Below are 3,396 nucleotides of genomic sequence, written 5' to 3'. Positions count from 1 at the left end.
AGAGTTAGAGAAACTGAAGGAAGAACTCTTTCATTCCATTGCGTATACTGTAAGTATTCTATTCTTTGTTTCTCTTTGAATTCAATTTTAGAAACATGTTTTAGACTATCTCGTATTAATTTGTTTAATATTAGATATACATGAAAATAAATAAAGATCTTGTATAAGCTAATCCAACACCTTCTTCATCCCAGGCCACAAGTACAACAACCGTAGATCCTGATACATCTTCGTGGTGCTTGGATGTAATGAATATGGTGTGGTATGAGATTCATCAAGGATCTTTTGTCTAATATCCATGTCCATCGGAACACAAATCTGATCCTTGTATCTTAGCAAACCCATCTCTGAAACAGAATAATCATTAGCTACTCTAGTTAAAACATCCTCTCTAAGCTTCATCATCTGTGCATCACTCATCTAGCCCTCTTTTATTCTCTCCAAGAGGGTGGACTGCAAAGTAATGTTGGCCAACTAGCCTACCACAAACTCTATCTTGTCTTTCATCTTGTCTTCTGCCAATTCTTTCGATATTTGCTTCGAGCTAAACAATTGCCTTGGACCCCTCGGACTCAAGGTGTCTGCCACCACATTATTTTTCCCTGGATGGTAAAGGATTTCACAGTCATAATCATTTTCCAACTCTAGCCATCGTCTCTGTCTCATGTTTAGGTCCTTTTGGGTGAAGAAATACTTCAAACTCTTATGATCGATGTATATTTCGCACTTCTCTCCATATAAATAGTGTCGCCACACTTTCAGTGCAAATACCACTGCTGCTAATTCCAATTCATGAGTAGGGTACCGCTGCTCATATTCTTTTATTTGTCGCGATGCGTAGGAAATGAACTTCCCACTCTGCATCAACACACATCCTAATCCAGTCTTGATGCATCGCAATACACCACAAACTTATACCCGTCTGAAGGAAGACTCAGCACCGGAGCAGTGATCAGTCACCGTTTTAGTTCCTGGGAACTACTCTCACATCTGTCTAACCACACGAACTTCAGATTCTTCCATGCCAACTCCACCAACGGGGAGGAAATCTTTGAGAAACCTTCCACGAATTGTTGATAATATCCCGCCAACTCGAGGAAACTCCTAACCTTCGAGGCATTCCTTGGCCTGAGCCAATCCTTAACTGCATCCACCTTAGTTGTATCTACCTTAATCCTGTCTCCACCAACAATGTGGCCTAGGAATGCCACCTGTCATAACCAAAACTCGCACTTCTTAAACTTGGCGTACAATCAATGCTCCCTCAGTCTTTGCAAAACCAATCGAAGATGTTGCTCATGCTCTACCTCTGAACGAGAGTAAACCAAGATGTCGTAGATGAAGACAATCACGAACTGATCCAGATAATCATTGAACACCATGTTCATCAGATCCATGAATGTTCCTGGGGCATTGGTCAACCCATATTACATGACTAGAAACTCATAATGCATGTACCTCGTACGAAAGGTCATTTTCAGGATATCCTCATCATTGATCCTCAGCTGGTGATAACCATATCAAAGATCAATCTTTGAGAATACTGTCTTACCCTACAACTGATCAAATAGGTCGTCTATCCTCGATAGTGGATACTTATTCTTGAAGGTCAGCTTGTTCAATTCCCTGTAATCTATACACATCCTCAGGGTCCCATCCTTCTTCTTAACAAACAAAACCAGAGTGCCCCACGGTGATAAGCTAGGTTGAATAAATCCCAGGTCCAATAACTTTTGTAACTATACCTTCAACTCTTTCAGCTTTTCTAGAGCCATTATGTATGGTGCCCCAACACTGGTTCTACACCTGGTGCTAACTCAATGACGAACTCGATCTCTCGGTGCGGCGGTAGTCCCGACATGTCCTCAGGGAACACATCTAAGAACTCACATACCAATTTGGTCTCCTTTAGTCCCACTGGCATGACCCTAGTGGTGTCCACCACACTAGCTAGGAATCATATACAACCTCCTTGTAATAGTTCTCTAGCCCTCAATGCTGATATCATGGGAATGCGGGGTCCATGCACAAAGCCAACAAAAACAAAGGGGTCCTCACCCTCAAGCTCGAAAGACACCATCTTCTTCTTGCAGTTTATAGTCGCCTCATATCTGACCAACAAATCCATCCCCAAAATCATGTTGAAATCATTCATGCCCAGCTCAATCAAATCCACTGATAGTTCCCTGTTGTCCACCACCATTGGCAGTGACCTAACCCATCTCCTAGAAACTACCAGTTCCCATGTAGGCAATATAGTTCCAAATCCTGCAGTATAATAATCACAAGGCCTGCACAATCTATCAAACACTTTACTATAAACAAATGAATGTGTAGCACCAGAGTCAATCAATACAGTATATAGTGTGTAATGCCCCGAAATCCCTAATGCGGTTTAATGGCTGGATTTGTAGGCCAGGATGGCCATAATTGTTTTACTATGCCATTAAATGATTATATGCATGCTTATGTGAATTATATTATAATATGATGATAAATGCATGCATGTGGGTCCACATTTCATTACAGGGGTGTTTTGGTAATTTGGCCCGTTGAGGGCGTAATTGTATATTTGTATGCATGTCGGTGACCTATTTTTGAGGCCACATTATAATGTGGATTTGTTCGAGCCATTTGGCATGAGATGATCTTGAGTGCAAATTAGCGGTTTAGTCATAACGGGATTAAGTTCGGGGCTCAGGGTGAGTCTCGGGTTGAGTCTCGGGGTGATTTTAATGATTAGAGCGTTGCTGGGAATTAAAGGGTAACGGGATATGACTTATTGTTATTTGAGAATATCGAGAATAGCGGGAATTGGAGGGTGTTAATTATGATTAACGAAATAGGTGGAAAATGTCAATTTTACCCTTGGGAGTCTTTAGAAACCTTTATTTGACCTAGGGGTATTTTAGTCTTTTCACCCCTAGGATTGATTTAAGCCATGAAGGTTGTGGAAGTTTGAAGAAAACAAAGCATAGAAAATTACATTTCCCGTACACCATTTCTCTTCATTTTTCTCTTTGGATTTTTGAGCCTAACTTGAGGATTCAAGCTTGGGAAGTAGGTCTTCAGGGCTTGGGAGTGTGTTCCACCATTGAAGAGCATCATAATCTGAGCTTGAGGTAAGATTCTAGCCATTAAATCTCTGGCTTGTTCTTTTTTTTGCTTTAAATTTCAGCTAGGATTTCTAGGTTAGTTGAATGGAATTGTTGGGAGTGTTTGGCTAGGGTTCTTGGGGTTGTGATGCCTAGGACATGTGGGAATGGTTTTTGGGTTCATTTGGGACTTAAAATGAGGTTTGGAAGCATTTGAATCAAGTTGGAAATGGAGGAGTCAAAGGGAGAAGGTTCAGGGGAAAATCAGGCTGGGTGTAGCGCTACAACGCTACCCAGGGTT

The sequence above is a fragment of the Humulus lupulus genome, chromosome 7 (genome assembly GCF_963169125.1).
Source record: "Humulus lupulus chromosome 7, drHumLupu1.1, whole genome shotgun sequence".
In the NCBI taxonomy this organism is placed as follows: domain Eukaryota; kingdom Viridiplantae; phylum Streptophyta; class Magnoliopsida; order Rosales; family Cannabaceae; genus Humulus; species Humulus lupulus.
The sequence above is the reverse complement of the archived record's forward strand: the minus strand, read 5'-3'. Positions refer to the sequence as shown.